This window comes from Equus asinus, chromosome 9, assembly GCF_041296235.1.
Source record: "Equus asinus isolate D_3611 breed Donkey chromosome 9, EquAss-T2T_v2, whole genome shotgun sequence".
NCBI lineage: Eukaryota > Metazoa > Chordata > Mammalia > Perissodactyla > Equidae > Equus > Equus asinus.
In genome coordinates this window covers 57,384,252-57,396,275 of record NC_091798.1, presented here as the reverse complement: position 1 = coordinate 57,396,275, position 12,024 = coordinate 57,384,252, and the positions used below count along the sequence as shown (strand labels likewise).

Here is a 12,024-nt window from a genome sequence, read left to right as displayed (position 1 = left end):
TAAGCTTGAAATGCCTTCCCATGGGGAGTATAAGTCAACTTCTGAGTTAACTAGAACTTTGACCTCTACGAAGTCTTTCTTAGAATACTCAACCCTTCATAAAAGAGCCTTTTATATTGATCTTACAGTGAGCCATGTGAGGCCGGTGGAGGCTAATGGGACGAGGGCTGGGATAGGCAAACTGGTTTTGTCCCTTTCCTTCAGAGCTCCAAGAGAGAAAGGGAATGGTGCTGACCTCTCTATCCCCTCATCCCCCAGGCTTGCAGGAGGCTTTCTGAAGTAAGAGAGTCTCTCATAATGCAGGAGGCATCCAAGAAGCTCCAAACTTCATGACTCACTCATCTGTAGTGAAATTGGCCCATAAGAAGAATGAAGGACCCAAGGATCCCAGTGTTGTGTTGAAAAATAGATTAGTCATTATTATATAATTATTATCTCTTTCTGTACTGTTTCAAATTTTTATCATGGATATATACAACTGGCTTATTGAGGACTATCAACTCATTAGGATATAAACCTGATTTTTTTTTTGCCAGTAACTATGCCTAGATGTCTTATATAAGCAATGACTTCCTTCATATCTTGACCCAATTCCGTAAGTTTTCAGACATTCTGACTTATACAAACAGTATCCTTTCAGTTTCTAAGACTCAGCCCTATTTATTTTAAAAACTTCAAAATTACATTTGATTCAAAACTCTTCTCTTTATCCCACACCCACTACAAGCATAGGTCACAGCTTTGACTTGACTTACCTGTAATGGAAGGGTGTGTTGCATGGTCTGACTTTCACTTCTCTCCTCTCCCCTTCCTCTACCCACTGCTGCTCTCTTCCCTGTCAGGGTGAGGCTGAGGTAGCAGGAAAAGAACAAAACATATCTTCCTGACTGGGCCAGCCACAGTTCTGCCTGAAGTTGGTGGTAACTGCCATTCTCCCTCATTGTATATGCACTCCAGGTAGCTGTTGTAGACAGATGGTGACTCCAACATGGTTTACTGGTAAAATGCTCACTCCTCCCATCTGATTGTCGTCAATTCTCTGGTAAAGCAGACATTCAAAATGGAATAAAAATGACAGTCACCCTTTTTATAGGTTTCCCCACTTTGTGTTTTTTTTAAACAGAAATTCTTTTGGGACCTCCACTTGGCCTTGGGAAAAGACAGCATGTCCTCCACAGAAATGTGGGTGGGGGGATAGTCTGTCTTCTTGTGTTGACTGTGTGGAGGGAGGATGGTTGGAGTAGAGCTGGTTTCTGAATTTGTTTCTATCTTAAGCATGAAGAAAGATAGCTGAACCACCTGTTGGCTTTGCTCTGAACCAAGAATGCAGTATTCAGTCATCATTCTGGGACGATGTGAAAGCCTGTTTGTTGCATCTGTATTACCTTTTTAAAAACAAAATAAAAATTATAATAATATATGACCTGTGCAGTGATGGTAGAGATAGAGAACATTTTCATAACATAGTGGAGGGGCAGTTCACCGAGCCTAAGAGAGAAAGGATCAAGAGAAATTCGCTAAAGGAGAGAATGTCTTACCTAGGTCATAATTGAAAAGCAGAAATTATTCTGCTGGAAATGTAGAGGTAGAGCAAGGTTTCTCAACCTTGGCATTATTGACATATAGGTCAGATAATTCTTTGTTGTGGGAGCCTGTTTATGCATCCCTGGGCTCTACCCACTAGATGACAGCAGCGCACCTCTCCAAATTCTGACAACCAAAATGTCTCCAGACACTGACAACTATCTCCCAGCAGGGCAATATTGCCTCTAGTTGAAAACCACTTGGGTAGACTCTTATAGGCAGAGGGGAAATCAAAACCAAAGCTCAAGGGGTGAAACAGCATGACATTTCTGAAAACTACACATAGTTCCATATTACTGAAGTATGAAGTGCAATTCAGGGAGTGGTGGGAGGTGGGAATGAAGAAGCACAGGAGCCTGATAATGGAGGGTCTAGCAGAGCATGCATAGGTGAAGGAATGTCATCCCTTTGATGATGATAAGTCTCAGAAAGAGAATGACATATGAGATTTGAGTTCCAGACAGACGGTAAGGGGACATGAGAAGAATAAGATTTTAGGCAGTTAGATCACTCAGGAGCTATGTCAGAAGTCAAGACGCAAGATGATGAAAAGCACCTGAACTGGAAGAGTGGCAGTGGAGACAGGAACAGGTTGACATTTATGTAGGAAGCCTAGGTGGGTGGCCCTGCAGCTGATGAGAAGAGTATAAAGAAGGATGGGCAATCAAGTTCCACGGCTGGGAAGAAGGAAAAAAGTTTGCATGTGTTGAGTTGTGGGGATCTTCTTTCTCCTCTTGTTGGTTAATTTAAGATCTTAGCCTATGGAAATCTATTTCATCTTGACAGTTTTCTGGATTTTCGAAAGATGAAATGTTCTGAGATTTCAAGCAACAAGGATGCTTGTATTTTGATCCTTACCACCTTAGGTAACTTGTTCAACATACAAAGCATCATAAACAACATAGTTGTGCTTTGTCAATAGTTTAGAATCCTTCATTTCAAATGCCACTGTGACATTGACGTTGGCCAAACTACCAGCAAAAAGTTGTCGTGCTTTTGATATTATCTCTGGCAAACTATTAAAAAGAAAACACAAGAGAGGCCAAGGTATTATAAGAAGAAGGACGCTCCTAACAAAGAATTTGATACAAATGACTTTGCCCCAGGTTGGTACTTTATCTTAGAGGAGAACATGGCTACAATTTTGATTTGACGCATTATGAATTAACTCCAATAGAAACATTTCTGTAAAAGAAAAACTATGCAGCAACAGCATATATACAAAAACAAAGCAATGTTTGTTGTAGAATTGATGGGCAAAGGTCATCAGCATTTTTAATGTACTATATGGAATGAATCTTTTAAAAGGAGATTTGGTTCCTATAAACTTTTCATGGTAAGCAACCCAGGAAGTTAAGCTCCCCTTATTAGCCTCTTTTTCTGTTCATTTAAGCTGATAAGCAGCAGCTGAACTACACAAAAAGCTCCTGATAAACAGCAGCTAAGGGAGGACAGGAAATGGGCAAAATTCAGCTCTACTGACATAAATCTCAGTGCAAATCCAAACCCTGGCATATGTGGCTACAACAGTGCCCCCAAATGACACACAAAGGCATTTACCTGAAATCTTAAGCATATTTTTTGTATGTTAATGTTACAAGAATGTAAAAAGGATTCCATTTTCTGCTTGATATATTCTTTCCCATTGTCCTGCGGGTCCAAATGAAGATTTGGAGACTCTCCAAACAGCACATAATAACGTGAGAGGAGGAAGGAAATGAAGGAGGTGGAACAGGAAGAAGAGAGGAAGGTTAAGAGCAATTTGCATTTCTCTAATGTTCCATACTTGTTTAACAGGCTATAATCAATATCACTACTGATTTGGTTTCAGCCAAAGTTGTAAGCAAGGCCAGTGTCAGCACTAGGAAAGCTAATTTCCAGGTTAAAATATTATAGATCGGGTAGGATAAGGGTATCCACATTTCTTAGGCATCCCTTGGTTAATGGCATCTACATTCATTCTTGGTTGCCGAATGCAAATAGCTGCACTTCTCTAAGTAACATAGTCCTCATCAGTCAAGTGAGAATAATGAAGTCAGCACCATTCTGTGAGCAGAGGCTGTATTTGATGTCAAATTTGACCACTTTAGAAATACCTCTAGAGCAGTGCCACTCAAAGTATAGTCCACAGACCAGTAGCATCAATATCATTCAGAAGTTTGTTAGAAATTCTGAATGACCAGCTCCACCCTAGATTTACTGAATGAATCAGAATCTGCATTTTAATGAGGTAAGTTGAGAGCTTGATGCACTTTGAGTAGCACTGCCCTTGAACCATGCTGCTGGTCTGCAACCTGCTTGTTCCTAGTCCACTACTAGATAAGTAACAGAATTTGGATATAAGCATTTAAAACTTTCATAGTCATTTGACATTGTGGCCACATCCAAGCACAACAGCAGTGGAATCATGTCCTTCAAAAAGAATGGACCAGTGTGGGATTTCAGCACTTGTATGGTGACCTGCATGTGGCACAAGCTGCTACCAGTCATGGACAGCAGAATCCCACATCATCATGATGGACTTAAAAAAAGAAAAGAAAAACTAGTCCTTCATCACAGAATCTGAAAAGCACTATTCTAGAGCACGGGTCAGCAAAAATTTTGTAGAAAGGGCCAGACAATTAATATCTTAAGCTCTATGGGTCATAAAATCTCTGTAGATCTACTTAACTGTCCCTATAAAGCAAAAACAGCAAGGGGTGATGTGTAAGCAAATGAGCATGGCTATGTTCCAATAAAACTTTATTTACCAAAACAGGTAAAGGGCGAGATTTGGCCCACACACAGGCTGTCCCAAGCCAACTCCTATTTTAAAGGATGACTGTGGGCCAATTGTCTATGGCTGTTTTCGAGCTACAGTGACAGAGTAAGATAGCTGCAACTGAGCAGTTATGACCCACAAAGCCTAAAAGATTTACTATTTGGAGTTTTAAGAAAAATTTGCAACCTCTGCTGTAGTTCCCCCCGACTGGCAGCCCCTCGTTTCAGAAAGCTCCCAGCAACTGGATAAGAGGACCAGTTTCAACGTTACCATTAATGGGACTGCTGCCAACTACTTCTCTGGAAGATCTTCCTCTGCTAAACAAAGTAGCACAGGCAGGGAGGCTCCTGGCTGAGTTTTCCCAAGTTTCTTGGTGTCTTTCAAGTAAGTTATTTTATTATTAAAAATATATAGACAGAGTTACTTATTCATGAGCTAGTCTATTAGTCATGTAAAGGCAGCATTAACTTGGTGCCTTTTTACATTAAACTCATACAAAGAATATTAAAAGCCTTGACAAGCAAAAGGCTTGACAGGACAGACAATAACAACCTTGCATCTAGACCTCTGGAACATTCCCAAAGTGGGTGAACAGTTGCTAAACAATTGAGTTCTCTTATTTCCAGAGAACTGGGCGCTGTTTTTGTCAAAGCTTCAAAGAATAGGGAGCATCATAAATACGTGGAACAAACTTCAATAAACAAAACCTTCCGGCTTTTGAATTCATTCTAAGTAACACTACTAACACGCAGGAAAGTAGGCTGCGATAGTTTGGGTAAAAGCAGAAATCCATAAAAAAAAGCTCTGTGTAACATGGTGTTAACAGAACACAGTTGTTTTACTTTTGGCCAGTTGGAAGGAAGCAAGTGCCGCATCAGTTACCTAACGGTCTGTAGCAGCACCTTATAAATACTACTAGTGCCACCTTCTGGTCATCTGATTCTATTGCATGCCCCTAGTCACATGTTGGCCTCATTTTCCTCAACCCAGTGAATAACGTGTGTTGTAGAATCACGGACTCCTAGAAAAAGAGATCTGCAGAGATCTTTACAGAGTACAGAGATCCCAGACAAAGTTGCCTTTGAACTGACTTTTAATGCTACAAATGCTTCTTTGAGACCACAGTTTAGCTACAGTGGAAAGTCCAGGATCACTTCTAATCTTCCTTCTTGGTTCCAAAATCTTGAGAATTTTCTGTCAGCGAAAGAGATATGATTGTACTACTTCCACTTGCTCACAGCTCCCCATGCCCCAAAGCTACCCAGGCAAAGGGCAGTCATCGGAGAAAATAGGAGGTATGTTACTCTTTGCAGCCACTTTTTCCAGATAAAGAGGAAAGGAACTCCTAGGTTTGGGACCAAGTTTCTTTAGCCAGGCTGCCAGGTACCCCATGAGAGTATTTTAGGGATCAAAGAGCGGTAGGAAAAGTAGTTGCTCTTCTGTTTTGTAACTCTTGCTGCAGAAATTAGATTAAATAAACAGAGGAATCACCCAGAACCTGCTGGAAAAGCACACCTACACAACCACAAGAATAGAACCAGTCTTGCTCTTCACAGGCAGGAGCTCTCTGACTAGCCTGCCTTCATCTTCAGTCACACTCTGCATACAGAACAGAGCAAGGCCCAGCCGAGAGGTTTCGAGGAGGAAGATCAGGAAGGGAGAGCTTAAAGCATGACAGGGAGGTGAGGCCCAGTGGGAAATACACAGGGCCTTGGGGGAAAGTGAGAGTTTCACTGTCTCTCCCTTGACAGAGATGTGGGCCTGGTCAGCCTGTGCTAAATCCTTTTGCTTCTGATTTGAAAAACATTTGGCTTCCTGAAAAGTAAAAACTATTAGAGGCCATTTCTTAATCCATCTTGCACATCCTCAGAGTTGACGTCAACAAGCCACAAAGGGAGTGTCTACTGGTCCTCCCTGGGCAGAGTAATGATGGCAGTGACACAGGGCCACTGTGGCTCAGGATCCCTGAGGGGAGGGAGCGGAAGGATGTTCACAGCGATCCTCTGGGCTCTGTCAGAAAGAGGGAGAAATGCATCCCTGTGAGGAAAAAAGGCATTTGTCTCAAAGAAAAATGGTTGTAGTGGGGGGAAATGACATATTTAATGAAGCTAACCAATGGTGAGGGAAGCAAACTGCCATCTCTTCAGAACGTTAGAAAAACAGTGTTTGTGTTTAGAAGACTACTATGATTTACAATTACAGCTGCCATTTATTGATGGACACTGTTTTTTGTTCAACAGATAGACATTTATTACCCCTGTTTTACAAATGATGAAACTGAGCTTCAGAAAAGTTCAGTCACTTTTCCAAGGTCAACAGGGAGAGAGGAGAAATAAACCCAGTTCTGTCTCCAAGCCTGTGCTCTGTCCACTCTGACCCCGACTCCCAGGATTATAGTAGTGGCTTTGTTCTCACAAAACAAAGCTTGCACCTAAGCTCTTGTATTGAGAGCCTCACGTTTCTGAACTGAAGACCTGAATCACAGGCTTCCACATTGGGATCACAGATTTGCAGAGGCATTCCTAGGCACAGCTCGCTCCTGACCTCCAGACTCCCAGCTGAAATGGACCAGTGGGTTTGGGCTGGCTTTAGCAATGGCTCTTCCTGCAGCCAGAGCCTCGATAGCTGTTCCAACTCTTGCCAAGTTGACAGCCTGAAATGCACTGTCCAACACAGTCATCACTTCACTGTCATCTTTTCTGTTCCCTGCACCTTTTACCCAGACCCTTCCAGGGTGAGAAAAGGGAATATGACTTATACACTGAGCCCTGATAGGGAGTTTGACCAGTCACAGACTCCTACAGCAGACAGCAGCAGGACATTCAGTGAGCAGGAGAGATAAGGAACATCTCCACAATAACCAGAGAAGACCCCAAAGACAGCACAAAGACCAAGACAAGGACTAGCTACCCTACACCGATTTCCTTGAGGCCCCCCTTACTGATACCCACAAGGTCTATTACGGAGCAGGAGGGACAAATATTTGAAAGGAGAGAAATATCCCTTTCTGGTAAAAAGTTCAAATCTTGAATTTGAATGAATATTTATCCAAAAGACACTGAGTTAACCTAACAGAGATAATTTAAAAACAAAAGAGACCAAGTTACCAAGATACCACGAATTGGCAAGTTTTAGATTTATTTTTCCTGCTCCCAAAGAGAATATGAGATTGAGGAAAAGATGAGATCACTTATGGAAAATAAAGAATACTAATTTTTTTGCACATTTAGGTTTTAATGTGTAAATGTTGTCCCACATATGCTTGTGTGTTTGTGTGTATGTTTTATGTAAAATAGCCCAATTTCCTTTTTGACATGGTGAATCCATACAAGGATTTCAGCAAGGCATTTTTATAAAGTCTCCCATGATATCTTTGTGGACAAGATGGACAAATATGGGCTGTATGATAAAACACTTATGTGAACTCTCATGCTGCCTATATTTTGTTCCTTTTTGGACACCAAATTTTTGGGGAGACATTAACAAAGTAGATTTTCCTGTAAGAAAATGGCCAGAAAGACGAAGAATCTGGTAATCCTATCCTAGGAGGGATGGAATGTTTTATCTTACAAAAATGAAGGTTCTCGGTGAAGCGGGGGAAAGGTATGGATCTGTGATAGAGTGGAACAAGTACTCTCTTGGAGGCAACCAAAGCTCAAATCATGAATCTTCCTTTACTACAAAATACTTTGCGTCATCCACATGCACTTACCATGCTCCATATTGTAACTCCATCGTTTGCAATAATATCTCCAGGGCAAGGTAGGCAATGAAGGATCCTGGGAGACAGAGGCAGAACTAGAGAGAAGCAGGTAGCAAAACTAGGAAACGTGGGACAATAATCAACAGCCCCAGGAAGGTGTGAATATTCACAAAGTAACTTCATATTCTAGATATGGCATTTCTGGAGCAATTCTAGATGGGAGGCAACAGGGTTCTATCACAAAGAAGCAGAGGGAATGTGGCTTCAGAATGGTCAAGTTGGGTAAAAGGGCCAAATCTGGAGTAGGACTGTATCCAAGAGAGATCCTTCCAAGAACTGGTGGGGATTATTGCAAACACAGCTGAACCCTGGATGTGGACCAGGCAGGAACAGAGCTGGAAAGCAAGCCACTGCCAGCCTGGCTATCAGGGAGGATTTCTCAAAACCCCACTGAAGGAGCAAGATATGGAGAAAGCCAAGAAAGGCACCACCTTCCGAGACCTACTGGACCACAGACTTGCCTAAGATTCCACTTTAGGATGATCATTCTTTTGGCATAAATGTAAATCGTCCTTAAGTCCTTATCAGAATGCAAGCATCCTTGGGAAAAATAATACAGTAAATATCACAGTGCATTAATATCTTAATGAGCTTAGTTTCAGTACTGGCACTCATTTCCAGTAGAGGCAGCTAGCTGGGATCCAGGCTGCAAGATTAGGAGTCTACTTTGTTTAGTTTAGATGATGGGTTGGGAGAGCCAAACGAGGGCATGCTGTACCACCTGGGGCTGGAGGGCCTGGGCAGGCAGATCAGGGTGGAGCCTGGACTGCAGGGTGGCCTGAGAGCCCTTCATATCTGGAAGCAAGAATGGGTGGAGAATGAGGCCCAGGAAACAGGAGAAGGGCAACAGAGGGTATGTGCAAGGGCCCCTGGGGCAAACCTCATCCACATCATAGTTCACTTGATGGCCAGGCCCACCTATTGCTCTGTATTTCACATCTCTTTGCCAAGAGCAAAATGAACATGCACTCAGTGAGTTTCTTCAATCATTTGAAAAAAATTACTCTTAACAGAATAGCTGAAAGAAAATCATTTGTTCATTCATAAAGCATGAAATCACTTAGATTGTTCTATTTATTTGTTTTGAACTAAAAATTAGACACTTGCTTTTTGCAAAATGCACAGACCTAACCTCTCCACACCTTTTTTTCATACCCATAACCCAAACAAATAACTAGAAAATAAAAAGAAGAGGGGAGACACCCAGGAAGCCAAACTAAACACTCCAAAGACAGTGCATTAAACACAGCCATCTGAATTATGTGCAAGCCATTGCAGTCCACCCTACCTTAGAAACAGAAATAAGAGGGAAGCCCAGGAGACTCCCAAAAGCAGGTACATTGATAGTTCTAAGAAGTCACAGTTATTAGAAATAGAGAAATACCCTAAAACTAAGAAAGCTTAACAACCTGGGGTCATCTACACAGAAGGAAAAATCTCTAGTTGTCTCAAAATCCTTCAGGACATTAGAAAATTAAAGTCCACAATTAAGGGAAAGTTACTAAGAAAAGACAGAATATGATTAAATGATTTTAGGAAAACTTACCTCCAATTAAGCCTCATAACCTTTATTATCTGCATCCTATATTAGTGTCCTTCTAGTAATCGAAATTATTTAATATCTTAAATGCATCTCAGGGCATAACAGAGTTAATAAAGATTAAACAGCCACTGAAGGGCCAGCCCCAGTGGTCTAGTAGTTAAGTTCAGCATGCTCCACTTCAGTGGCCTGGGTTCAGTTCCCAGTCGTGGACCTGCACTGTTCTGTTACATGCCATGGTGTGCTGGCAGCCCACATACTAAAAATAGAGGAAGACTGGCGGATGTTAGCTCAGGGAGAATCTTCTTCAGCAGAAAAAAAAGCTGCTGATCATTGGAAGTCACCATGTTAGCAAAAAAAAATGTGGAAAGAGTTAATATGTCGTATAAATCCAGAGATGAATGGGACTCAAGTATCTCTCAACAATGGCAAAGAAAGAGAATTAGTTGTAGAAATAACATGATACAAAAAGATTCCAGAAAGAACGAATTAGAGAATCATCAAGCCACAGTATCTGCAATCGTCCCTCACTTCTAAAGCCAAGAGGTGGGTTCTGAGAGTACGGAGGCTCCTGACTAAGGCAGGTGGTCAGGGCCATTGGTAAGGGTCTTCTCATTCCAATTCACCTGCCTACATCTGACCCTGACTTAGGCACACTCCTATAGGTGATACTCCTATAGAGAGTAATCTACCATCCACCTGAAAAGAGCTCATTCCACCCCACCCGGTGGGTTAACATCAAAAAGACACACTAGCTCAGGGAATGCCACCTGTGAGAGATTCACTGTGATTCCTAGGACTGAGATGGGGAGGAGACAGGATATAAAGTGTATTTCCTAGCTGGTTCACTCCATCTCAGTAAACCTTTCTAGCAAAGCCTATATGTGAAGAATATTAAATATGATTAGCCTCACACAAGTCAGCATGGAAATCTGAAAATCTATCAAGTACTGAGATCAGTAAATTTTATTGACCCAGGTAGGGCTTTTACAAAATACTATTCCTTTTTTAAATAAAATATTTAAGAAGACAAAAAAATTATATGCTTTTAAATAAGATAAATTTTGGTACATGTGGTAGACATTTATCATTGCCTTTCCAGCTTCCATTATGCCTTCTTATGCCCTTGATTTTCATTTGAGAACTTATCCTGTGCTCTCTTGCAATCCTCTGGACTGCTCAGGGCTCCACAGGCCCCAGGGGAAGCCAATCACCGAGGCCTAAGTCAACCAGTGCACAGTATTTCCCTACATCACAGTCAAGGTTCAGAGGTGGGCATGTGATCTAAATCAGTGCAGTCAGAGAGAATCTCAGAAGCTTTACAGGATCAACTGGGAAAGAGGCAGAGGGTGGTGAAGCTCCGAGGCTGAAACAGCTGCAGGATTGCTGCTGACCATGGAGGGAAGACAATCTAGAGGAAGCAGAAGTGAGAGATGGAGTCTGACGATAGCATGTGAGCCCCTTCAACGAACAGCCCTACTTATACCTTTTGCTTTCAACAGCCATTAAGTTCCCCTTTTGCTTAAGCCCACTTGTGTTGGTTTTCTAACAAGCACTAAAATCAGTGGCTGCAACGATTTCAGGTAAAATGAGATGCTACTCTATGGAGATGAATTTAGAGCCAATATAATTGTGCATCAGTTAATACTTCATTACATCTCTAGATCCTGTTTTCCTCTTATGCTAAACCTCAGAAATGATTCATTCTTCCTGAATATAGGACTGCCAGTTTTTGCAGCTACAATCTAAAGCACACTGGAATATTTCTTCTTGTCTTCTTATAGCTCCAAGTCAGAATTATTTTTTCTCACTGAATTTTCCTTAAATTCGTTCTCACTAAAATTTCCCTTAATTTTTTCTTAAAATTTCTTTAACTTTTTTTCACTCAAATCTACTACGAAAGATTTCCTTTACAATAAAAACTTTCCCTGAAAATTGCAATAACTAAAAATAGTGGGTTTGAAATGGTAGATAATTCATAAATTATTCTTAGGGATTATTCCCAAAGATAGTTATTATGTTTAACCTATATAACATTAAATTGCATATAAAATATATAGAAATAGTTTAAAAAGTGAGTAGGTCTCCAATTAAAAAAAAGAAAAAAAAAAACCTGCCTGTGAGTAAAACAGTCAGTTGTATTTCAGACATGTCCTGCATCCACCAATGTGAGTCGAGCACAAAGGGTTACTCTAAACTGACCACCTATTAGGTCATAAGCTTCAAACCCAAGTCCCACCATCAACCTCAGAGCCAGTCCTGAGACCAGTTGGAAAGGTTAGCATAATTTCCCTTGGCTGAGCCTCGGCTGGCTCTTTCTCTCTGCACAGCAGTGCTCACAGGCCCCGAGATGGAGAAAGCCTTCAAAGTGTTTCT

General features: G+C 41.4%; 1 long non-coding RNA gene across 1 annotated transcript in view; it reads right to left on the bottom strand.

Moving 5' to 3' along the window:
• The window catches only part of LOC123289855 (uncharacterized), an 83,388-nt gene extending 71,889 nt beyond the window's left edge, over positions 1-11,499 (bottom strand). Inside the window, exon 1 of the long non-coding RNA XR_011505896.1 lies at positions 756-11,499. This is a non-coding gene — a long non-coding RNA (uncharacterized lncRNA). The remainder of the gene's footprint in view (positions 1-755) is intronic.
• Positions 11,500-12,024: the final 525 nt, after the last annotated feature.